Below are 27,078 nucleotides of genomic sequence, written 5' to 3' on the forward strand. Positions count from 1 at the left end.
CCGTTTTGCTTATTTTACTGGGAAGCCACATGAATAAATAAAGTAACCTATTCTAAAACATAGTTATTTCCCTGCAAAAAGGTGACCATGACAATGGAAGCTTTGTTCTTTAAGACGTTCTCTTATGTTGAAAACCTGAAAGTATTCTTCCTTCTATATTTAACTGGGTAAGAAGTTCCATATGTCAGGTCATTTACAGAGATTAAAAGTGAGTATTTTAATTTTCTATTTACATATACATATATATGTATGTATTTCCATTAATGTATGTTTTCCAACTGTTTAAAAATATGTTTGAATATTGTTCAAAAATGCCTATTTTATATTTTAGATACATTTTAACACACTTGAGAGACCATCAATAACTCCAAGTCTTCCAAATGCTCAAGTAGTCTCTGGGATTAACAGTCAGTTGAGGAAGCTACATTCGTTTTCTGGCCACTTGAGTTTCATTTAATTTATTGCTGCCTCAGTGCCCTATGGCTGTGAAACTCTGTTTCAAGTAGAACCTTTTCTCTCCTGAATTTTCAGTGGAGAGCCCCAGTGGGGTCTGGGGTGCCTGAATGGAAGAGTGCGTTTGCAACTCAAGGTGCTGGGCATCCTGCTCCTACTGGGTGAAACTGTGGCATTGGAGCAGGAGCTGAGGAAGGTGGGAGCCGCTTCTTGAAGTGGAACAGCCGGGAGCACTTGTAGTAACAAGGCGCTCAGATGTGGAAGGGTATGTGGGGGTGGGGTGGGAGGGGGTTGTGTCTCATGTGTCACAGATTCGCTGTTCTTACTCAGATTTAGTAGATTTTCTTGAGTAAATATTTCTGAAACTGTATGCACACAGGACAATTTCCAGAGACTTTAGATGATGATGATGATGATGATAATGATAATGATGATGAAGAACTAATTTTCACCAGATGAATGGTTGCTTTATGGGGAGAGACCCCCACACCGCCATTCTGGAAGTCCAGGGCAAGTTTTTATTGATCTTCAGAGATTTCAAAGTTCCCTAATGAGTCTTGTTCTCAAATGTTGGAGAACAGTCCCTGGAGTGATTCAGACTAATTGTCATCACAAGTATAATCTGGAACAGTGTTCCTTCATCCACATGATTTGTTATTCCCACAAGGAGAGTTTTTAAAACATGCTGATGAACAGGACTTGCCCCAGGGTATTCTGATTCAATTGTTCTGGATAGGACCTAAGCATTAGTATTTTTTTTTTTAATCCATGGGATGATCCTAATTAGAGCCAGATTTGAGAACCACAGAATTAGACATCTTAGAGGTGATTCATGAATTGAATTCATAGTTGAAACTAAATGACTTACATTTTCTGCAAAATTTAAAACTGAGATTACAAACTTTCTGAGGGTATTTGTGTGGCGGGTAGTTATCCCTTCTTCACACAGTTATAAATAAATACATAATGAAAACTACTTCAAACATAAAGTTTTAATTGCTTTTGTTTGATGAAGACATGATTTGCATAAAACATACATTTTTTCCTCAGCCTTTTTGGGTATAAATATTATATAACTGCCTGTATAGACATATTATTTATAAACTTAGTAAGGGATTACAGTTATTGCAAGTGAATTATGTTGGAAGAACTTAGTAAATTTCATTTCTGCACAATATGGCAATCACATATCTTTTGGTTGCTTCATGACACGTATTGCCCAAAAGAGATCTGAAGCATATAAAGGGTTAAGGGAAGGAATATGGGGAAGCCTTACTACAGTCCAGGTAGGATTATTACCCTGACTTTTTACAGGAACACCCATTGTCACCTGCGTGGATAGGAGTAAAGTGGATTTGACTAACAAGCTTCCAAACATTATGGTCTTTATGTTCCCAGAACAAAAGGAAAATTAAAATCAATCTTAGAAACTGTAATCATCCCTCCCTAGAGGATGGACATTTCATTTTACAATTGCAGCAATTGTTACTTTCTCCTTTGTGATTTTTACCTAATTATATAAGCGGACTCTGTTTCGTACAAGATTATTATCATTAGTGTGACAAATTTCTTCCCAAGTTTTAGTTTATGAAGAACTTACTATTAAAATCTATTATATTTTTTTAAAATTTTTCAACCTTTTTAAAAGTGTTAATCAACACTGCAGCTCTATAGAGTACCATTTTTTTTTAACATTTGGAAAATTACCAGAAATAATTTAATTCAAGTTTAACAAGAAACTAAGATATTTTGATCTACATTGTAAGAAATTATTGAATGTAATGTCAAAGGCAAAATATTGCCCACCATGCTTGCCACTGTCATTCTGAAAAGATGGTTAAGGTACTTAGGTTAATATCTTTAGGACACATCTTCACTGGGTGTTTATTCATGTTTTCTAATTAACCTAAGTCATGGGATATTAGTAGAATAAATTCACAGCCATTAAAATAATATACAACTTACAGTAAAATAAAATTTATAATTATAAAATCAATGATTTTAAAGCAACAAAAAATAGAAACAGAAATGAACAAGAAGCCCCCGCCCCCCATGATTTTAACACCACACAGATTTCACAGGTAATGTTAAAGTCACAGAGCCTCGGGCTGACTGTGACTGTAAGAGGTTGTCTGTCTTCATTCCCTATATTCAGATTGCTAGAGCATCATTGTGTCCTGCTTTCTTTCTTTCATCCTCACTTCGCAAAGTACTAGCAATTTCTTTTGACTAATCCTCCAGAATCTCTCCTAACCTATCCTCTTTACACTGCCGTTACAGCCCATTCTTGAGATAGCAGAGTAACATTGGACAAACAAGAATTCATACAATCAAGTGTCCCTCTGTTTTCTTTTTTTTAATTTAAGTATAGTTGATGTATCATATTATGTAAATTACAGGTATACAATATGGTGATTCACAATTTTTAAAGGTTTTACTCCATTTATAGTTACTATAAAACATTGGCTATATTCCCCATGTTGTACAATATATCCTTGTAGCTTATTTTATACCTAATAGTTTATACCTCTTAATTCCCTACCTCTGTATTACCCCCAGCTCCCCATTTTAACCTCTAGTTTGTTCTCTATATCTGTAAGTCTGCTTCTTTTTTGTTATATTAACTAGTTTTTGTATTTCTTAGATTCCACATGTAAGTGGTATCATACATTATTTGTTTCTCTGTCTGAATTATTTCATTTCGCATAATACCCTCCAAGTCCATCCATGTTGCTGCCAATGGCAAAATTTTATTCTCTTTTATGGCTGAGCAGTACTCCATTGTATATATTTATACCACACATTCTTTATCCATTCATCTGCTGATGAACACTTAGGGTGCTTCCACATCTTGGAAATTGTAAATAATACTGCTGTGAACATTGGGGTGCATGTGTCTTTTCAAATTAGTGGTTTTGTGGATTTTTTGGCTATATACCCAGCAGTGGATTTGCTGGGTCATATGGTAGTTCTATTTTTAGTTTTTTGAGAGATCTCCATACTGTTTTTCACAGTAGCTGCACCAATTTAGATTCCCACCAACAGTGACAAGGGTTCCCTTTTCTCCACATCCTCGCCAGCATTTGTTATTTGTGTCCTTTCTGATGATAGCTATTCTGACAGGTGTGAGGTGATGTCTCACTGTGGTTTTGATTTACATTTTCCCAGTGATTAATGATATTGAGCATCTTTTCACATGCCTGTTGGCCATCTGTATTTCCTCTTTGGAAAAATGTCTATTCAGTCCTTCTACCCATTTTAAAATCAGGTTTTCAGTAGAGTTGCAGGCTACAAAATAAATATACAGAAATCTGTTACATTTCTGTGTACTAACAATGACCTGTCAGAAAAAGAAATTAAGGAACAATCCCATTTACCATTGCATCAAAAAAGAATAAAGTACCTTGGAATACTTAAGGAGGCAAAAGACCTGTACTTAGAAAACCATTGATGAAAGAAATTGAAGATGGCACAAACAGATAGAAAGATATACTGTGTCCTTAGATTGGAAGAGTCAATATTGTTAAAATGACCATGCTACCCAAGGCAATCTGCAGATTCAGTGCAATCCCTATCAAAATATCAATGGCATTTTTCAAAACACTAGGACAAATAATTTTAAGATTTGTATGGAAGCACGGAAGACCCCAAATAACCAAAACAATTGAGAAAGAACAGAGCTGGAGGAATCATACTCCCTGATTTGGACTATACTACAAAGTTATAGGAATCAAAACAGTACTGTTTGGAACAAAGACACATAGATCAATGGAATAGGATAGAAAGTCCAAAAATAAACCCATACACTTATGGTCAATTAATCTATGACAAAGTAGGAAAGATTATACAATGGAGAAAAGATAATCTCTTCAATAAGTGGTGCTGTAAAAACTGGACAAGTACATGTAAAAAAATAAAATTAGAACAATCTCTAACAAATATACACAAAAATTAACTCAAAATGGATTATAGGCCTAGATACCAGTACACATCTAGTTGAATGGCTAAAATCCAAAACACTGACAACACCAAATGCCAGCAAGGATGTGAAGCAAAAGGAATTCTCATTTATTGTTGGTGGGAATGCAAAATGATACAGCCACTTTGGAATGCAGTTTAACAGGTTCTTACGGACCTGAATATACTCTTAACATGCAATCTAATAACTGCCTCCTTGCTATTTAACTAAATGAGCTGAGAACTTATGTTCACACATAAATCTTCACAAGGATGTTTATAACAGTTTTGTTTATAATTGTGAAAACTTGGAGGTAACCAAGATGTCCTTCAGTGAATGAATGGATACGTTCATACAATAGAATATTATTAAGTTATAAAAAGAAATGAATTTCATGCCATGAAAAGACATGGAGGATCCTTGAATGCATATTGCTAAGTGAAAGAAGCCAACCTGAGGAGGCTACATAATTTATGATTCTAATAATCACACATTCTGGAAAAGGCAAAACTATAAGGATGGTAAAATGATCAGTGATTGCCAGGGGCCCTTAGAAGGGAGGAAGAGATGAATGGGTTGGGAGCACAGACTTTTAGGCAAGTGAAAATATTCTGTATGATACTGCAATGGTAGATACACGTCATTACATATTTATCAAAACTCAGAATGTACAACACAAAGAGTGAAACAATGTAAGCTATGGAATTTAGTTAGTGATGCAACGATTTTAGTTCATCAATGGAAACAAATATAACACACTAATGCAAGATGTTAATAATAGGGCAAATTATATGAGTGATGGGCATAGTTGATGGGATATATGGGAAATCTGTAGTTTCCACTACGTTTTTCTGTAAACCTAAAACTGCTCTAAAACCTATTATTATTTTTTAAGAGTAAAAGAGTTACTGATGGTTTTCAAATGTGTTAGTATAATTTAAACTATCTTCAATTTCCTTCGAGGTCCTACAGCTCTGCTTCCTCCCTCTCTTCCTTCATCTTCTATCACTTTTCCCTTCTGCCAAACATTCTTCTTTGTGTTAATCAAATATAATAAATTATTTTCAATTCAGGGCTTTTAAGATTGCTACCCCTTTGGGTGATATTTTTATCATAAATCTTCATGCCTTCTCTTCATTCGTATGCCTCCAAATAGGCCTTTAGTCACCACTGCATCTAAAGTTCTTTTTTCATAGGAGTTACTAGTAGGTGATATTTTCCTATGTATGTTTACTGTATTTCACCTATGATAGAATGAAATTTTATAAAATCAGGTACCTCATCTGTCCTGTTGAAAACTGTCTATAACTGTTTCACAGTCAAGAATAATAACTGGCATGGAATAGTCACAAAAGTAGTATTTGTTGAATAAATTAATAGCTAGCATTTTATAGATAAGAAAAATAAATATGTGGAAGGTCAGGGAGTGTGAATGTCTGTCCAAGGGGAATGTCATAGGAAGGGGATGTATTGTCTGCTGTCCCTGTGCAGTGGACACTCCTCTATAAAGTGTGGTGCAGTGCAGCACAGGATAGTCACACTGCCATTGGCGTGACTTTAGGGAAATAGAAGTGGTTTTCATGAAGTTTCTGTCAGTAACTGTGCAGTCAAAAACTTAAATAAGTAACACCTAAGATGATATTCAGTAATAAATGTTAGGTTAAAATACATGGGTTTTTCCTAAAAATTAACTTTAAAGCATACATTGTATGTGGATATGCCTTTACATACTTAAGAAATCAAAATAGATGTCTATCAATGTGGTCTACAAGTACTAATCACCACATCTGCTGCTGTGTAACGACAGGCTTTTCCCTCTAGGCTCCCAAGTCACCTCTAGTCTCTGATGTCATCAGTTAAAATGTGTTTTAAGAGGAGAAATTAATTTAAATGCCCAGACTTTTTTGTCCTGAGGATTGAATGTTGTAGTTTTACATATCAATTAACGAACGTTTGAGACCACTTGTGAACAAAGGTATTACACCGTGGACTATACAAATGAGTAAGCAATTCGTTATTTTTCAGGTTCATGCACATTTAGGGCCCATTCGTTTAATGTTAGGATGGGACACAGAAGTCAAGAGAAACTATAAAATACATAGTAAAGATTATTAGAATAATCTTGAACTTGGTGGATTTTAAAACTTTTTATGTGACTTTTCCTCTCCTTTGTAAAGACTGAATGCCAGGAAATACCTTTTTTAATATGCCTAAAATTGATGAAAATTTGGGAGGATGTTTAAATAATGTTAAGTCAATGTTTTCAATAAGATTGCATACATATAAAATATTAATTTAACTGATAGACTCACTTAAAACAAGATAATACATGAGGGTAAATTATTATCTGTTACCTGTATTATATAATACTGTTCCATTTCCTAAAATCATTTAAGTTGATTTTATTGAGATAATAAACATTTATTGATAAAATGAGTGGTCCATCATACACAGTGGCATAAAACTTTAGACTCTTGAGAAACTTGTTATTGCTCTAAATCTTCACAATGACATTTGAATGTCATTGTCATTTCATTAGCATTGCACATTCTTCCACACTTCAATTAGGTAACCGCAGATCTTAATGAGATTTCAGTAGTAACGATGTGCACTACCATAAAATTTGTGAGCTCTCGTGGTGAACTTAAACTCTAATGCTTATACTGAGTTGTAAGCTTCCTGAGACAGCTCGCGTAAATGGAGACTGGTGCCCACGGCTGACTAAAGGCAAAATTTATCTGATGCATTTTCATGTGCTCTTTCTGGATTTTCTGCTCCTTTCTGCACAATCCTTTCTCACATCACTATTTGAGCCACAGGGCATTTGATGTCCTAGGATTTCCTTTCAGGCTTGGAAGGATTGACAATTTCTAAATAATTTAATCTATTCTCTTTAGTTTGTGGAAAAAGACACTGAAGCCCAGAGAGGCCCCGATCAATGATACACAGCAAAGGTGTTGCCGAAATAGGCTTTTCTGATTCACACATGGCCTGTGTATTTGTGTTGTTGTTTCAAATCAAAAGTAAGCAACTTGTAGCCATATTCTGGAAACTCACTGGCCAGAGGTCCAATCAATGAAAGTTTAAGATGATAAATTCAGTGCCATTTTATAAATGAGGGAAATAAATGATTTTGAAACCAGTATCATCAGTGATTGTGGTATGCCAGAAGGAGACAGGTTGGATGATGTGTGTTGGAAGAAGTGTGCGTGTTTGTGTGTGGGGGAGGGTGTCAAATGCTTTGCCAAGCTTACCAATACCTCCATCTTACTCTATCAATATTAAATATTCATTAAATACCTTATATTACTTGTCCCATCAGTAACAACTGACAGAATTAGTCACTCCCACCATTAGTTTCCAGGACATTACTAATTTTCCTCTTGCCCAAATGGTTACTTCTACTTAGTCTTCATTGGTCCCTCCTCTACCCCTAATCTCGAAATGTTGGGAGTGCCCAGGCTCAATCCTTGGACTTCTTTTCTCTGTCACTATTTATTCTCTTGGTGATCGTATTCAGTATGGACTCCTGATTCCCCTTGCCACCCCTTATCTGTTCTCCCATTGAACTCAGTTAAATGAAACACTGTCTTTCTAGCTGTTTCAACCAAAGTCCTTGGCAAAATACTCAACTTTTCTCTTTGTCTTATAAATTACATTCCATTTTTTGGCAAAATTATATCCAGGTGCTGAGAACATTTCTATTTCTACAGCTACCACCCTGGTCCAAGCCACCAATATCTCTTCCCTGTATTCATAGCTTGTACCCATGCTTTCATAATTATTCTCCTAAAGGCTACTCTGTACATCTAAGTTATTACGGCATTCCTCTGGTTAAAAGCCCTCCATTCACTTATTTATTTCTTCAACAAATATTTATTCATTCTCCATTCATTCATTGATTTCTTCATCAAATATATTTGCATAGTAGACACTCTTTCAGATGTGTGATGTCTATTACTGAGCAAAGCAGAAGTGATGCCTTCCTTCATAAGCTTACATTCAAGCAAGGAAGAAACACAGTAAATGACAAATACAATGGAAAACATAAATTATATTTTCTATTAGAAATTCTATGAAGAATAGTAAAAGTAGGTCAGGCTAAGAAGGATGCAGAATGCCAGGCTGTTAGTGGTGCACAGGGGAGCAGACAGCTGCAGTATTAATTTGGGTAGTTAGAGTAAGTCTCATTGAAAAGGTGATTTGCCCATATAGTAGGGGAAGATAAAAACTTAATCAAGTGTACCTCTGGAGGAAGAAAGTTCTGAGCAGAGGGAACAGTAGGCACAAAAGTCCAAAGGCAGGAGCCTACCTGGCATGCCTTAATCATTTTGCTCCAATAATACTACTCCTTGTTACTTGAGTTTTCTACCAGAGCTCTTGCCTCAGTGTCTTCATTCTTGCTGTTCTTTTTCTTTGAATGCATTCCTCAGGAGATTTGCAAGGCTCAGGAATGAAGCTTTTCCATACCTTTGCATAAATTTAACATCACTGAGACCTTCCCTGGCAACATTATTTAGTTTCATCTCTTGTCCCCGGCACAGTGCACCTCCCTCCTGGCTTTAATTTTGCCAGTACTGCTCAGCATAATCCATTATACTATATCATTTATTTGTCTTGTCTGTTGTCTGTCCCCCACTCTAATGAGTAAACTCAGTGAGTGCAGGGGTTTTGTCTTTTGTATTTATTGTGCTATCTCCAGCACCTGGAACAGTGCCTGACACTATCTCTTTGGGCTACTCTCTATTTTAATCTAGTGAATGGGATTATTGAAGCATTGAATAAATAGTCATTGAATGAAAGAGTGGATGCTTATTTTAGAAGCTCTAAATTCTCTACTAACATTTGCCCATCAAAATGAAACTCGCAGATAAATGGCCGTGGTTATACAAGATACCAACATTAAAGGAAATTAGGTGAAAAGTATGCAAGAACACTAGCTATTCAACTCTTCTAAAAATCTAAAATTATTTTAAAATAGAAGGAAAAAACAGAACCAGCTTTGCATCAGTCTTGCTCCTCAAAGGGGGCTCAATCTCAATTGTATAATTTCTTCTAACACATAAGCAGAATAAAAATGTCTGGCTACTATTGGCTCAACTTATCTTACCTAAAGGAACTATTAAATAGATCAGGATTCTTGTATCCTGCAACCTCACGGAGACCAGGAAGCCATCTTCTGCAAGATTCCGGGCAGTCCTTGAGGGAGACCAGACCCTGTACTGCTTGAAGAGAAAGTCTTCCTGAGACAGGAAGAGGGTAGGGCACAGCCATTCAAGGAATGCCACAGCAATTAACATCAAAATGCTGAAAGATTCAACCCCCAGTAGGCCTTGAGGCTCAGGATGATGAGAGATTTAACTTCTAGTAGATCTTGAGCTTCATTATATGCCCATTGTAATATATTAACATGGTGAATAATAACTCCCACAGGCACCATGACAGTCCCAAGGCTAGCCACAAAAGGTCAAAGGGTAGGAAATGGTCAACTTCCTGGGAATCCCAGCCCCTTCCCCTTAGACTGGTCCTTCCACTATTAGCATATGAAGCCACCAAGCCCATAAAAACCAGCAACACTGTGCCTCAAGGCCTACTGGGGGTTGAATCTTTCACCATTTTGATGCTAACTGCTGTGGCATTCCTTGAATGGCTGTGCCCTGCCTCCTTTCTGTCTCATTCCAAGTTCCTTTTGGAATCCACGAGTCCACAATGGCAAGAACAGAGACACGTTAGAAGCTGACAGACTCACTAAGATAGCTGGGTCAAACCAACTGAGGATGCTGAATTCAGACACTGGTGCAGAGGAGGGAGAGCAATTCCAGGGTCAACCAAATTCCACAGTTTGTAAAAGAGGAACAAGACAAGGGTCTGACTACATTAGCTAGTAAGTTATTATAAAATTTGTGATTATTGGTCTAAAAACATAGACATTTGATGATGATTTATAGAAGACAAAATAGTTTAAGGTATTTTTAAATGTATTGTATAGAAGGACATTTGGTTCAAAAGAAGTTACTATAACACATTTCTTAAAACCTGTCTCTTCTCAACTCTGAATGCCATGTATCAGTTCTTTGCTAAAACATCAGGCATGTAATGACATATTCTGCTATACTTTATCCAATTCATTAGTCTTAAAACTTCCAGTGGAAAAAAATTTTTTTCAAAAAATTATCATGGAGAAGCCACATACTTAAAATAGGTAAAAACAGATTGAGTTGAAAAGTAATGAAAACTTTTCTCTAGTGTATATAAATGCCCTGTGAGCTGTTCTCTACAACAAGTAGGGGCAATAGATAGATCACTTCTTTTTTTTCATTTTCATATTCTTTTTCATCAAAGGTTATTACAAGATATTGAATATAATTCCCTGGGTAGATCAGTTTTAAATTATAAACATGTTACTGTAATAAAGACATTACTTCAATTTATTGGAACAAAAATATTAACATATTATTTTGGTCATAAAAGTAATTTTTGAAACATGCATTATTAGACAGTACTATCAAATGGGCAAAGGTACAAGATGTTACCCTTGAAAAGCAAAAGCAAGAGCCTCATTCCAGCCTTGAAGGTCTTCCAGAAGTGACATATATGTTGGGGCCTGAAGAATAAGAAATAATTTGTCAGGTGTGTTTTTTTTGTGGAAGGAAGAACTATGCTTTCTCTCAGTAGTCAGTGATCACTTCTGCACATGCATCCTTTTAAAATCACTTCTTTGGGAAACTATTCTATTTCTTCCAAGGAAGTGAAAATAGAATTGGCTGCCAAACTGAGGGGGTGTGAGTGACTACAGCCTCCTCAGTATCTCCCAGAGCTGCATCCATCTCCATTCCAGTCCCCTCCACCTTCACTTTGCTCAGTACAGTTCTGTAGTTGTTCTGAAGACAACTTCACCCATTCAGGAAATTATAAGTAATTAACTCTAGAACAGAGAGAATGAAGAGCCAGCTATCATGATCTATGGCTTGGTGGCAAAGAGGAAACTTGAACAGAAAAGGCTAAGTCATATTGATCATATTTGTGTCCTACAAAGATACTCAGAATATAGTAGAGTTGTTTAAGAGATTGTGGCAATACGTTTATTGTGGGAGAACAAAGAGACATTTCAAGAAGAGCTGTATATCAGGTGAAAGCACAGATATGAATAAAAAAGGAATGCAAAGGGCCACCACTTTCCTATAGGACCCAAGAGTAAGGTAATTTAGTCACTAGGCACATAGTCTGGTCTGGGAGACTGTGAATATTAGTTGTCTGGAATTACATAAACCATCAATAATAATTAAGTGATATAATTATCCCTTTCAAGAGTTTATAAACTATTTTATGTTTTTGCAGATTTGATATTAGCCCCCATACATTATATACTTCTAAATCTGTTGGAGGTTTTAGAGAATTATGATTTTTATTCTAAGAAATTATTGCTTTAGTCAGTGAACTGTCCTTTCTCAAGGACAGCATTAAATTCCAATCAAAAGTCCTGGGGAATAGATTTAACTACCAATATGGTGTTTTAAATGATAGGCATAGATGTTATCTTCACAAGCAGTGAGTACAGTATAGGATTCTGTAACTTAAAAATGTAAAGATAATGATAAATTTAAAATTTGCCATATCATTTCCAGAAAGACACATGAATATTGAAATATCGCTTTAACTAATGATTCTGCTTCTTTCTCTGATTATGAATTGAATTATAAGGATATACACTAAAATTAATATTTTATTTTTAACATTCCAGAAATGAAAATGTGTCTTTGAGCAGCTCTTTGCATGCTACTGGGAATTACACACTATTGTGAATTATAGTAGTTTGCCAAGATAGATATTTTGGAAAAATTTTTAATAATACATGAATTGAACTCTTTGGTTTCATGGAAATCATTGTTCAAAGGCAATTCTAGCATTTATTTTGACATTTCTGAATAACTCCTTTTCATCAACAGATGACTATGTATAGATATGGTTATGGATAGACATGGAGAGAGACAGTTAATGATGTGGACATAAATTGTTGTCAGTCAGGGTTTAGCCATATTCAAAGTGTTAGAGAAAATAACTATTTCCAAATACCCTTAGTATTTTGAAAAGGATTAGAACACAGAACATTAGGTGTACTTAGAGAACTATCAGAGGGTGTGGGGAGCAAGGGTCAGAGAAGTATGTCCTTTCAGAGATTAGGAGGCTACAGAAATTACACAAAACTGTTCTAATGAGCTCCCCTCTCTGCGGCACCAAAGCCAGTGATTCACTCACACATGTGCTTGGGAGTTTGTACAAATCTTTTATGTCTACCCACCACTGCCAGAGGAGGTTAACGGCCAGCCTTCTCTGTAGTCTTCCAAATTTTTAGTGAATATGTTAGAATGTGTTATGTGACTCATTTACATTATGCAATTTAATTTTATCTTTACTTTGTAATTAATATGGCAAGTTATATCCTGCTTTTTATTATATATTAATATTATATATATGATAAATATATCATATTCTCTCTCCACACCTCCACATATATATTTTATGGTTCCTATTGAATCTCAAGGTTCTTGTGGTCAGGATCTCTGCCTTGTTCATTTTTCCATCACACACAATGACTAGCCTTAAATGCTCAGTACATATATATTAAATGCATTTAAATTATATGACCATAAAACATGGAAAGCTAAAAGAAAATTCAAATTATTATGATGGAAAAATATGTGAAGGAACTCTTTCCTGGTCATTACATATTTGTGTGTTATTCGTTTTATCTATTCTTCTGGGTGCATAGTGGTTTACTTTCTGACATGTTTATTTCCATTTTACCATATTAGAATTCAGAAAAAGGACTATAAACCTCACCTTGAGATACTCAAATGTGAGAAGATGAATAAGCATTTTGAAAAGTTAAAAAAGAATATTGCCTGGGTATTGGATTTGAAGATAGATTGGATTTGGATGCAATAAATTAAAGTACAGAAAGCTTGTATGTAGCTCCCCCACAGATTGCAGGGCTCCTAGGAAAACTCCCCACGTGCAGTGCTCCTAACCTTTAAGAGACTTGTTCGGGGTCATAATAAAAATAAATAAATAAAAATAATTTGCGTTGATATCTACGAGCATTAATGGCTCTGCCAGTCAGATGTGAAGGCTGGGACACAAAATATGACTACTTACACCTCGAAAATTAATCTATACGCCTTTACTCTCTTCTGCTACTGGAACGCACTGCATTTCAAACCTACTTCTCTGATAACCTTAAAGACATTAAACTTCTAGCACAGAAAACAAACTTTTTCTTAACAATAAAAATGGCAGTCTTTTTTCTTTCTGAGTTATTCTCTATGACTTTTTTGTTACTTTTCAGTGAAAACTTAAAATTTGCACACTCATTGCTTAAATAGCCTGATAATCCTAACACGTCTATTTGAATAGCAAACTGTCCTTCCCTCCAAAGCCTTTGTTCATTTTATTCCATTTTATTTCTTCTTACTGATAAAGAGAATTTTAAACTTTAACATCATCACTCTCTGTTGCTGTGGTTCTAAATGGTATCAATCTCTCAGGAGCCACATAGCAGACCTTGGAGGTGCCTCTGTTCTTTTTTTAAAAAACTCAAGGATTTGGATATTTCTAGTGTAAATTTTTAAGTACAAGAAAGTTGTTGAGCCATTTTTAAATGTTTAAATGAAGTCTAGAAATTATAGCAGGTCTAAATGAGAACCCAGAGTGTCCAGCTGGTAGTTTTCAAGACTGAAGAAACAGAAGGAAAGGAGTTAAGGATTCTCAAAATGATTTGACGCAAAAAAGTCTATAGAAAAAACCGAAATACCTACGGATGATGGCTTATTTCAGGAACAAAGTCTGCAACTACCCTCAGTTTACTGTAGCCTCATTCTTCTGTGTAGCCTGACTACCATCGTTAATCTGCAGAATGTTCAGAAAGGGACGAAGTACTTTTTTTCTAAATATATAAAAAAGGAAACCAATATTGTAAGTATTGTTTTTATGTAACATTTTAAAGTAAAACAGATGTTTATTCACTTAAGTTCAGCCAGAAGATACTCACTGACAGACGAGCATATAACACTCCTTGCTTATTCTCTGGACTATGCCATTGGAATTTAATTTAACTACCAGGCCTCAGCTGACTGTCTTTATCCAAAAGCAAGGACTTTATTTCCAGACTTACTTTTATCTTGTCTACTGTGAACTTCCTCTTAAAGCCACAGAGCTATATTCTATCAATTTTCCTGGGAAAGTATGAAGTTTTATTAGGTAGGAAAAAAGAGTATTTTCACAACCAATTTATGTAAATCTAAGCAATTATCATGCGAGAATGAGGAATGGGAAAAGAAAGGGAGGGATGTGAGATCTATAAAAAGCCAAATACTTGCTATTAATTTTCAAAGGTTATCGTGTTGATTTTCCTAGAGAGAAAAATCAAAGAGAAAGAAAGAAATATCAAACTCTAATATTTTAATCTAATATTTCTTAGGTCACTTCTCTATTTGTTGAAATATTGTAAAACCTTATAACCTCACAAATGTAACATGGGCAAAATTACAAATATATTTGAGGGTAGACATCCGTTGTCTGAGTGTTCACACACCACAGTACACCACTGCCTGGGAAGTGACAGAGATTAAAAGAGGAAAAAACTATATTTTTATGTATTTTGGAGTATATTTCTACTTTCTCATACTCTCCTTGATGGAATAAATATTGAATTGGTTTCAATAACAATCTACAGTCAGATTATTATTTATTATAATTCCATACTGTTATTGGAGATATGGACACATTGTAACTGACTATACTCCAATTAAAAAAAAGAGAGATCCTCCATTCTGCACTATCTTTTCATAGATGTTTGTATAGCACACAGCATCAGAAGACAGAGATTGTGCCTCTTCCGGGGGCAAATTTCGGACTTATTTGTTGTGCAAGGTAATAAAGATAATGTCTTCCTCTGAGGCAAAGGTTGAACAGATTTGCTAGCAGCTCCCTTTAAAGTATAGAGGCTTCCTATGCTCAGGGCTCTTCAGCTATAATGCAAACCCACGGTGTCAGCTGTACCCCCGAGCCTGCCCCTGCATCGCCTTCATGGGATTTGCGGGCCAGGAGAACCGACATACACATAATATGCTCACATTTCTTGCTGTGCTGTGAGTAATAAAGCCCTTTATTTCTGACTCAGGAGTCTTGAGACACCTGCCAACATCCACGAGAGGATGGCAAGCCAACCTGTAGCATGGAGGGAGGGTAAAACTTCAGACCCTTCAGTTATTGACAAGGAGCAAAATCCAACTCTCTCCTGAGTGTGGAGATGGACTTCTGACTTGAAGATAGTTTTGAGGCTTTTCCCCGAGATACTTATTTACACATTTCCCACATACACACCCATATGCTTATACAGTCAGTATAAGAATTTGATAGTAAACAATCTTCTCAGCCAGTTGGCAGTTGCTTCCGGCTGACCTGCCCTTACACAGCAGCTACCTGGTGCGAACAGCTTCACCAGGTGACTTGCACACAGCACGTGCTCTGTCAGTAAACAGATAAATTCACCTAACGTATCTCCTCGCTTTCAGTGCTCATAATGTTTCTGTAAACATGCATCTATATGCATTCCAATGAGTTTCTAGGAATCATTTAAACATATATTAAATTTCTGTTCACGACTGTAAAATATTTCTGATTAGCACAATTATTTCCACTTAGAGCAATTTGAGTCCTAAACAATATATATGTGAATTGTCAATCATTTTCTGTTGTCTTTCCAATAGGAATGAAAACCACTTTAAAAAATCTTACAAAAGACTGATGGGAATCTATTAGGCGGGCTTCACTACATCAAAGCATGTCAACCTGAAACTGACTTCTGCAGCAGCAGGTTAGTAATAAATCCTTGTGTTTTAACATGTTTTCACATCTATTTCAGAAGTATTTTAGTCCTAGAGAGTATTTTGGAATCCTATCAGAATATGATCAAGCAGTCTTTAAATCTGATTATGTTTTGTTTTGTTTGTTTATTTGTTTTTTCCTATTGGTCTGTATTTATTGCACACCCATTGGGTGCTTGGCCCAGCCCTGGGCACTGGCCAGACACCCTCTCCTGGCCCCCAAATGCTATAGGCCCAGACAGCAGACTTCCAGGCCCCAGGACTGGTTGGTTGCAAGCTTGGACAGGAGGACAGGGCACGCAGGAAGGCTGGAGAGGCTGTGGGTCAGCCAGCAGGTGGCAGCCGAGAGGCCTCTCTTGGCGGGCAGCCTGCTTGCACACTTGGTTGAACAGAGACAGTGGTCTCTCCTCTTGCAGCCCAGCCTCCTTCCCACAGGCAGAGCTTCTGGTCTGCAAGTGTCCAGAATGTCCTGCAGGTGCTTTCTGTGAGAAATAACTCTATACTAGGCAATACTGACTTCTGTAGAAAAGTTCATCTTTTGATTTACAGAACTACATATTTTCCTCATATTTCTCTCCTTGTAAGAAGGAAAAGTTAATTTCTGCTTATATAACAAAGGATAATTTAGAAAAATGTAGCAATTATTTATCTTTTAAATTATTTTTATTGAGATATAATTGACATACGTGAGTTTCGGGTATACAAAAATGATTTGATATACGTATACATATTAAAAATGTACAGAATGGTGACTATAGTTAATGATTATATTTGAAAGTTGGTAAGAGAAAAATTTTTTAAATTTTTTATTGAAATTAGTCTTTTTAAAAGCTGGATGCATTCAAGTTTATATTAAAAAGTCTGTCTAGGCGAGACTAAAACATTGAAATTGATTAAATTTTCTTAAAACCTTTTATTTTAAAAACTAAGTTACCTATTGATACTTTAATATGCTTTTACAATTCACATACTATTAGCAATAAACATTAAAATCTTACTTCCAACTTCCCACTATTAACAGTTTCTTACATATGCTACATTACAAAAAAAAAAAAAAAAAGATCAACTATTTCTCTATGCCTTAACTGTAACAGTTGCTTCAGCCTGGAATAGAAACATATCCACAAAAGTGCATGCCTAGCCTACCAAGCGACCCTCAAAACTGCTTACTCAGATCCTGAAAAGATGCTAAAATTATATGTGGACATTACAAATAGCAATATATATTACAAAGTATTCCACATCTTGTTCCCCCCCACTTAATAATATATCTTGGATGTGTTTATTGACTGCATAATAATTTTTGTAGAAACATATTAAAGTCTATCTACCCAGCTTGATTTTGTTGCCAATTTCAGCTTTTTCTTGTCCATTACTTAAAAAAATAATGCTATGATGATTTCTCTGTCTACACTATTATGAATGTATATTTACACATAGATTCCTTTCTCTTCATGTGTGCACACATGCAAACATAGTTTATATGACTTTATTTTCATTTCTGATAAAACATACAATCTCAAATTTTAAGACATGTTACTTTAGAATAGGTAGCAAAAGCAGGACTTTACGTTACGTATTTGTGTAAAAATATTTGGCAACCATGAAATAATCAGTTTGTGTGCACTGTGCTTTGTGTACTCTGCACTAAAGTTCACCCTAGGCTAAGTTTACTCCCTAAATCTCTATCTGCTCTTAATAGTATCATTCACATTACTAATAAAAACAGCTTACTATGCTTTTTCTTTTAATTAGAAAAGCAAAGGGACTTCCGGGCAAGATGGCGGAGTAGAAGGACGCTTGTAAGCCACCCTCTCCCACAAATACACCAAGACCCACATCTACAGACCCACTCAGCCAACCAGAGCACCTGCGGAACTCCAACAGATCATCGCCCTCTTCAAAAGATAAAGACGCCAAAAATCTGGTAGGAGAAAAGGAAAAAAGAAAGAACAAAAGGCAAAGCAGCGCGGGACGGGTCCCGCGGGGAGGGAGTGGCAAAGGAGGACTGGCGCTTGCTCGCTGGGTCTCCCCTCTCCAACTGAGAGGCCAGCGGGACGGAGGGAGAGCCTCCGAGGCTCGGATCTGTACAGAGCAGCCCTTGTCTGACAGAACTAAGTTAAACGGGCACAGAGCGTCCCCCCCGACAACCAGCCTGAGACGCGGGCCGGCAGCAGCGGGCAGGGCCAGGCTGCATAATCTGGGCGGAGGACGGGGGCGGCTGCACGGAGGAAACTCCGGGGGACTGCAAGGGGCTGAGCGCCAGGGCTGTGGGTGTACAGGACAGAACAACCTGGGCCCTCCATAAAACAGCAAGGTTGATGTGCTCTCGGGGGAAGGGTGCATACCCCCATCTCTGAAAACACGCGGAAACTTTTCAAGGGAAGAGGGGCGGGGCCCAGGCAGAGCCGCCATATTCTCCGGCGCTTAACACCCAGGCGGGGGCAGAGACGAAACCTGCGTCCGCACCGAAGGGCTTAGCAGCCTCAAGGGCCAGACTGAGACGGGCCTACAGCCCTGGGCAGATAGGACCCTTCCATTCTGGTACCCCAGAGAACTTGATCCACAAAGACAAACAAGCATCTCGGTCTTGGCTCGGAGCAGGGACGAGGCTGCCCCTGGGTCTTCCCTGAGCCCACACACAGAGCGCGACCCGGGCGGAGTGCGACCCGGGCGGAGCGCCGGCGCAGAGCGCGCAGCCGCACAGAGCAGCGGAGCTACCGGCGGCGCAGGCAGGGGGAGAGCGGCCCCCCGCCTGTCGGGCAGGAACACAACCCCTGACCGAGGTGCTGGGAAGGGGCACGACCCGCCCTCCTGCCTGGCCAGTCTGCAACATCTGTCTGCGGCATCCAGAGGGGCAGTGACCCGCCCGCCCGCAGCAGAGGAGAGCTGCATCTGACCCCGTGTTAGGAGGAGGCGCGATTTGCTTGCCGACAGGTGCTGGGAGCAGCACAGAAGAGGGTGCCAACGGAGGGCCTATGAAAACAAGCTGAGCTTCCAAAACAGGACGAAGACAGAAGGACTTCACATTAAAAGCACACAGACTCCAGGAGAACACCGACAACCCCCCCCTTTTTTTTTTTTTTTTTTTGGTTTTTGTTTTGCTTTGTTTTGTTTTTTTGTTTTCTGTTTTTGTTTCTGTTTTGTTTTGTTTTAATCGGTTTTTACCTGTTCTATTTTCAATTACTCTTTTAATTTTTACTTCTTAATTCATTTCTATTTCTCTTGGGTTTTGATGTCCTGTTATTGATTAGACACAGGCTTCAAACACATATATTCATCTCCCCACCCCCTTTTTTTTTTTTTTTTTTTTAAGGTTTTAAAAGGACTTCTCCACCCGGTTAATACTCTGCTACAACCCGTTCTTCTATTATTCATTATACATTGTTTTCAAACCCTCTTTCTCCCTTCTTTTAAAAATCTTTCTCTCTTATTCTTTTCTCTTTTTTTCTTTTTTTTTCTAAGTTCTATTCCTAAATAGGCATTAGATAGATAAAATCCTTAAGATCCAAAATAGACAACTGATACTTCATAAACCACAGTGCCAGAGAGGTATGAGCAAGATGAAGAAGCAGAGAAACCTTTCCCAATTAAAAGAACAAGAGGAATCCCCTGAAAGAAAGCTCAATGAAATAGACATCGATAGCCTACTAGATCAAGATTTCAAAAAAGGAGTGATCAAATTGCTGAAGGAATTAAAAGAGATAATGCTTAGAGAAATAAAATATGTCAAAAATGAAATTGAAGCTATAAAGAAGAGCCAAGCAAAATGGGAAAACTCAATGACAGAGATGAGGAATGATCTAACAGCTGTGCAAAGCCGACTAGTTAATGCAGAGGAACGAATTAGTGATCTAGAAGACAGGGCAACAGAAAGCACCCATTCAGAAGAACTACAAGATAAGCAAATAAAAAATAATGATAATAGCATAAGGGACCTATGGGATAATATAAAGCGTCCCAATCTTCGCATAATAGGGGTCCCAGAAGGGGAAGAAGGATCAAAGGGGATTGAAAAGGTTTTTGAAGAAATCATGACTGAAAACTTCCCAAACTTAAAGAAGGAATCAGATATACAAGTACAGGAAGCTCAGAGGGTCCCAAACAGGAAGAACCCAAATAGACCCACACCAAGACATATCATAATCAAGATGGCCAGAGTCAAGGATAAAGAAATGATTCTAAAGGCAGCAAGAGAAAAGCAAAGAGTGAACTACAAGGGAACCCCCATAAGGCTCTCAGCTGATTTCTCTACACAAACACTACAGGCCAGAAGGGAGTGGCAAGATATATTCAAAGCCCTGAATGAAAAAAAGATGCAGCCTAGGATACTTTATCCAGCAAGGCTATCCTTTAGGATAGAAGGAGAAATAAAGAGTTTCACAGACAAAAAAAAGCTGCAGGAGTTTAGCAACACTAAACCCATGCTAAAAGAAATATTGAAAGGGCTATTCTAAATAGAAAAGCAGCAGGATGCTACAGAAATGAGAAACGTACAACTGGAAAGGTGATAACTCATGAATTACAAATAAAGAAAACACGAAATTATAAAAGAAGACATACAAATCACTGAGAGTGGGAGAGGGAGGCAGGGAAATATAGAATTTTTTTTCTTTCTTTTTTAAAATTTTTTTAACAGTAGGATGGGTTTGAGATCATGTTATTATCAGTTTATTAAAAACGGGTATAGGTTAATAGATTTACAAAAAAGGGTAACCATAAGTCAAAAGTTTACAAGGGAGTCACAAAAATTAAATAAAATCCATGATAATACAAAGGAAAATTACCAAACCACAAAAGGAAGAAGAAAGGAACAAAGAGGATATACCAATTCAACTGCAAAGATAAGTTCAAAATGGCAATAAACACACATCTATCATTAATTACTGTAAATGTTAATGGACTAAATGCTCCAGTCAAAAGACATAGAGTGGCAGACTGGATAATAAAGCAAGAACCTTCAATATGCTGCATACAAGAGACCCACTTTAGGGAGAAGGACACATATAGATTGAGAGTGAAAGGATGGAAAAGGATATTCCATGCAAATGGAAAAGCCAAAAAAGCAGGTGTTGCAGTACTGATTTCAGACAAAATAGACTTTAAAACAAAGGCCATAAAGAAAGATAAAGAAGGACATTTTATAATGATTAAAGGAGTGATACAAGATGAAGATATTACACTCGTTAATATATATGCACCCAATATAGGAGCACCTAAGTACATACAAGAATTACTAACAGAGATAAAGGGGGATATTGATGGGAATACAATCATAGTTGGAGATTTTAACACTGCATTAACATCACTAGACAGATCTTCCAGACAGAAAATAAACAAGGCAACAGAGAAATTAAATACTACAATAGAAAAACTAGATTTGGTGGACATTTTCAGAGCTTTACACCCCCAAAAAATAGAATATACTTTCTTTTCAAGTGCACATGGAACATTTTCCAGGATTGATCATGTACTTGGACACAAAAGAAACCTCAACAAATTTAAGAAGATAGAAATTATCTCAAGCATCTTTACTGACCACAATGCCATGAAACTGGAAATCAACAACAGAGAAACAAAGGAGAAAAAAAGAAAAGCATGGAGATTAAACAATATGTTATTGAAAAAACAATGGATCAATGAGGAAATCAAAGCTGAAATTAAAAAATACCTTGAGACAAATGATAATGAAAGCACAACCACTCAAAACCTATGGGACACAGCAAAGGCAGTGCTAAGAGGGAAGTTTATAGCGATACAGGCCTTTCTCAAAAAAGAAGAACAATCTCAAATAAACAAGTTAACCCACCACCTAAATCAATTAGAAAAAGAAGAACAAAAAGCCCCAAAAAGCAGCAGAAGGAAGGAAATAATAAAGATCAGAGAGGAATTAAATACAATAGAGATTAACAAGACCATAGAAAAAATCAACCAAACCAAAAGTTGGTTTTTTGAAAAAGTAAATAAAATCGACAAACCTCTGGCCAAACTCACAAAAAAGAAAAAAGAGAGAGCACAAATTAGCAAAATAAGAAAGGAAAATGGAGAAATTACAACAAACAAAATAGAAATACAGAATATCATACGAGAATATTATGAAAAACTATATGGAACCAAACTGGATAACCTAGAGGAGATGGACAAGTTTCTGGAAACATACTGTCCACCAAAACTGAATCAAGAAGAAACTGAACACTTGAACAACCCGATCACTAGAAAGGAAATAGAAATAGCAATTAAAAACCTCCCTACAAATAAAAGTCCAGGACCGGACGGCTTCACCGGGGAATTCTACCAAACATACAAAGAAGAACTCATACCAGTCCTTCTCAAACTCTTCCAGACGATTGAAAAGGAGGGAATACTCCCAAACTCTTTCTATGAAGCCACCATCACCCTGATACCAAAACCAGGCAAAGACACTACAAAAAAAGAGAATTATAGGCCAATATCACTGATGAACATAGACGCCAAAATCCTCACCAAAATTTTAGCAAATAGAATCCAACAACACATAAAAAAGATTATACATCATGACCAAGTGGGGTTCATCCCAGGGACACAAGGCTGGTTCAACATACGCAAATCAATCAATGTAATACATCACATCAACAAGAGAAAGGACAAAAACCACATGATCATCTCAATCGATGCAGAAAAAGCATTTGATAAAATTCAACACCCATTTATGATAAAAACTCTCGCCAAAGTGGGTATAGAGGGAACATATCTCAACATAATAACAGCTATATATGACAAACCTACAGCCAGCATAGTTCTCAACGGTGAAAAACTCAAAAGCTTCCCACTAAAATCTGGGACAAGACAAGGATGCCCACTATCACCACTCCTATTCAATATAGTCCTGGAAGTCCTAGCCACAGCAATCAGGCAAGAGGAAGAAATAAAAGGGATCCAAATTGGAAAAGAAGAGGTAAAAGTGTCATTATATGCTGATGACATGTTACTATATATAGAAAACCCTAAAAGGTCCACAAAAAAGCTACTAGAGCTGATCGAAGAATTCAGCAAGGTAGCAGGTTACAAAATTAATGTTCAAAAATCAGTTGCCTTTCTTTACACTAACGATAAATCAACAGAAAAAGAAAGTAAAGAAACAATCCCCTTTAAAATAGCACCCAAAGTAATAAAATATCTGGGAATAAATCTAACCAAGGAGGTGAAAGAATTATACACAGAAAACTATAAACCATTGATGAAGGAAATTAAAGAAGACTTTAAAAAATGGAAAGATATTCCATGCTCTTGGATTGGAAGAATCAATATTGTTAAAATGGTCACACTGCCCAAGGCAATCTACAGATTTAATGCAATCCCTATCCAATTACCCAGGACATATTTCACAGAACTAGAACAAATCATAATAAAATTTATATGGAACCATCAAAGACCTAGAATTGCTAAAGCATTACTGAAGAGAAAGAATGAGGCTGGAGGAATAACTCTCCCAGACTTCAGACAATACTATAGAGCTACAGTCATCAAGACAGCATGGTATTGGTACCAAAACAGACATATAGACCAATGGAACAGAATAGAGAGCCCAGAAATGAACCCACAAACTTTTGGTCAACTCATCTTCGACAAAGGAGGCAAGAATATACAATGGAATAAAGACAGTCTCTTCAGCAAATGGTGTTGGGAAAACTGGACAGCAGCATGTAAAACAATGAAGCTAGAACACACCCTTACACCATATACAAAAATCAACTCAAAATGGATTAAAGACTTAAACATAAGACAAGATACAATAAACCTCCTAGAGGAAAACATAGGCAAAACATTATCTGACATACATTTCAAAAATTTTCTCCTAGAAGAAATAAAAGCAAGAATAAACAAATGGGACCTAATGAAACTTACAAGCTTCTGCAGAGCAAAGGAAACCAGAGATAAAACAAGAAGAAAACCTACGGAATGGGAGAAAATTTTTGCAAGTGAAACTGACAAAGGCTTGATCTCCAAAATATATAAGCAGCTCATACGACTCAATAAGAAAAAAATAAACAACCCAATCCAAAAATGGGCAGAAGACCTAAACAAGCAATTCGCCAAGGAAGACATACAAATGATCAAAAAACACATGAAAAAATGTTCAATATCACTAATTATCAGAGAAATGCAAATCAAAACTACAATGAGGTATCACCTCACACCAGTCAGAATGGCCGTCATTCAAAAATCCAAAAATGACAAATGCTGGAGAGGCTGTGGAGAAAGGGGAACCCTCCTACACTGCTGGTGGGAATGCAGTTTGGTGCAGCCACTATGGAAAACAGTGTGGCGATTCCTCAAAAGACTAGGAATAGACTTACCATATGACCCAGGAATCCCACTCCTGGGCTTGTACCCAGAAGGAAATCTACTTCAGGATGACACCTGCACCCCAATGTTCATAGCAGCACTATTTACAATAGCCAAAACATGGAAACAACCTAAATGTCCATCAACAGGTGACTGGATAAAGAAGATGTGGTATATTTATACAATGGAATACTACTCAGCCATAAAAACCGACAACATAATGCCATTTGCAGCAACATGGATGCTCCTAGAGAATGTCATTCTAAGTGAAGTAAGCCAGAAAGAGAAAGAAAAATACCATATGAGATCGCTCATATGTGGAATCTAAAAAACAAAAACAAACAAACAAACAAAAACAAAGCATAAATACAGAACAGAAATGGACTCATGGACAGAGAATACAGACTTGTGGTTACTGGGTGGGGGGGTAGAGGGTGGGAAGGGATAGACTGGGATTTCAAAATTGTAGAACAGATAAACAAGATTACACTGTATAGCACAGGGAAATATACTCAAAATGTTATGATAAATCACAGAGAAAAAAATGTGACAATGAGTGTGTATATGTCCATGTATGACTGAAAAATTGTACTGAACACTGGAATTTGACACAACACTGTAAAATGATTATGAATCAATAAAAATGTAAAAAAAAAAAAAAAAGAAAAAAAAAAAAAAAGAAAAGCAAAACTTTGGCATTGTGGTTCTCTGGAATGTTCTTAATTAAAGTGCAATCTGGTGCCAAAAGTAAACAAAATTAGCTATGTGGTACAGCAAGTAATAATGTACCTTTTATGGTGTGGATGGTAAACTACAGTTACTTTAAAAGTAAAAGTAAGGTAAAAGATTTAAATCAGATGTCTCACAGTTCAATTCTCGTACCTTGTTTTAAACATGACAACCATCATCTTCTCATGTATTTCTTTTTTTAAATTTTAATCTATTTATTATTGTATTATTTAATTATTTTATTTTGGTTGGGAGGGCAGTTAATTAGGTTTATTTATTTTTAGAGGAGGTACTGGGGATTGAACCCAGAACCTCGTGCACGCTAAGCATGTGCTCTACCGCTTATGCTATGCTCTTCCCTCCCTCATGTGTTTCTCTAAAAATATGTGGTGTGACATATTTAACTCTGCTTATGTAAATGATTATATCTAATTTATTGAGCTAGTATGAATATAATGAAAACAAATTTATTCTAAAATGAATCATATAAACACATTATTGAAAATTAAAATGTCTCAAATTTGCCAGAGGAGCTTATTTCAAGAAATCTAATCTTCTTTTGGTTTGAAAGCAAACATAGTTTTACATGTGATGATCAGTCATTGAGCACTTACTGCGTACCTGACAATCCACATTGTTTCACTTAATAAAACCATTATCTTTACACTTACATTTTAACATGCCCTCTTACAGGTGAGGGAAAAGGGTAAATTGCCCAGGGTAGAAGTGTCAAAGTTGATATTTTAATATACTTTTTTAATTGGAAAGTTAAATTTCTAATTTAAAGTATTTAAGTTAAATATTCTGAACAAAATATACAATGAAATAAGCTTCATATCTTGTCTTTTTTGTGTCATTAATCTTATATTTCATTTGGTCTTTACCCAGCAAAGTTCTTTACAATGCAGATATATTATTAATATCTTATAATCTTTTGTGAGACAATAATAGTCCTTATCAGAATTTTCTAGCCTTAATTTAAATGTTAGTGTCTTTATGTCACTCTACAGGTAGTGTTGGGATTTTATATTATTTATTCTAATTAGCAAGTATTCACTCTTTTCTGTATTTTTTAAGTCAAAGCAAACTTAAGCTCCATTTAGTAGCACACTGGAACCCAGAAAACAGGCCTACAATTTTGAGATCAGCAGAGACAAAAAAAAAAAAAAAAAACAAACCCAGGAAAAAAGAATCCAGTCTCTCATTTGCATTACTAAGTAGTGGAGGAGTCTGCTGATTGATACTTAGCAGTAGTTTGATCATGAATGTATCTCCAAATACACAGACATAGTACTAACAAGTTAAGAAAATAGCTATTATAAATAAAATCAATTGTGCCATTTTTTATAAGGATTACAAGAGTATCCTATTGTAGTAGCAAATGAGAAAATAAGGCACATACTAGAGAAATGATTGTCTTAATGGTTATTAATCTCTAATTTTACCAAGACATTAGTTATAGGGTTTTCAACACCCTCTGCTTTTGCTATAATGGAGATACCTTCTCAATTCTCCAAACAAGTTAACTTTAAAAACAGTGTACTATTAGTGGCTTGAGGAGAGATACTCATCACATTACCTCTGACTAGTTATGGTGATTCAGAAAGTGCTAATAAGTGTGTATGTAATTTCTGAGACAGTGTGAATGCTAGAAACAAACCATCAGACTTACCGTAGTACTATTCCTCCCCACTCCAGATGACATGAGTGGGTTTAATCCTATAGAGA

General features: G+C 36.5%; 1 long non-coding RNA gene across 1 annotated transcript in view; it reads left to right on the forward strand.

Moving 5' to 3' along the window:
- Window positions 1-27,078, forward strand: part of LOC140696915 (uncharacterized) — a 187,593-nt gene that overhangs the window by 79,070 nt on the left and 81,445 nt on the right. The window contains exon 3 of the long non-coding RNA XR_012073586.1: window positions 16,180-16,286. This is a non-coding gene — a long non-coding RNA (uncharacterized lncRNA). The remainder of the gene's footprint in view (window positions 1-16,179; window positions 16,287-27,078) is intronic.

This window comes from Vicugna pacos, chromosome 6, assembly GCF_048564905.1.
Source record: "Vicugna pacos chromosome 6, VicPac4, whole genome shotgun sequence".
NCBI lineage: Eukaryota > Metazoa > Chordata > Mammalia > Artiodactyla > Camelidae > Vicugna > Vicugna pacos.